This window comes from Arachis duranensis, chromosome 1 (assembly GCF_000817695.3).
Source record: "Arachis duranensis cultivar V14167 chromosome 1, aradu.V14167.gnm2.J7QH, whole genome shotgun sequence".
NCBI lineage: Eukaryota > Viridiplantae > Streptophyta > Magnoliopsida > Fabales > Fabaceae > Arachis > Arachis duranensis.
The window spans coordinates 68,402,234-68,403,000 of NC_029772.3; positions in this window are offsets into that span (position 1 = coordinate 68,402,234).

The window sequence follows — 767 nt, forward strand, 5'->3', positions numbered from 1 at the left end:
CCTCAAGAATTCAAACATTGCGATCACCTGCTGATGAGCGGATAATTTGTACGCTTTTTGGCATTGTTTTTAGTATGTTTTTAGTATGATCTAGTTAGTTTTTAGTATATTTTTATTAGTTTTTAGTTAAAATTCACTTTTCTGGACTTTACTATGAGTTTTTGTGTTTTTCTGTGATTTCAGGTATTTTCTGGCTGAAATTGAGGGACCTGAGCAAAAATCTGATTCAGAGACTAAAAAGGACTGCAGATGCTGTTGGATTCTGACCTCCCTGCACTCGAAGCGGAATTTCTGGAGCTACCGAAGCCCAATTGGCGCGCCCTCAACGGCGTTGGAAAGTAGACATCCTGGGCTTTCCAGCAATATATGATAGTCCATACTTTGCCCAAGATTTGATGGCCCAAACCGGCTTTCAAAGTCACCCTCAGAATTCCCAGCGTTAAACGCCGGAACTGGCACAAGAATGGGAGTTAAACGCCCAAACTGGCATAAAAGCTGGCGTTTAACTCCAAGAAGAGTCTCTACACGAAAATGCTTTAATGCTCAGCCCAAGCACACACCATGTGGGCCCAAAAGTGGATTTTTATGTCATTTACTCATCTCTGTACACTCTAGGCTACTAGTTCTCTATATATAGGACCTTTTACTATTGTATTGAGGGCTTTTGATCATGTTTTTATGATTGAACCCTCTTTGGGAGGCTGGCCATTCGGCCATGCCTAGACCTTGTTCTTATGTATTTTCAACGGTGGAGTTTCTACACACCA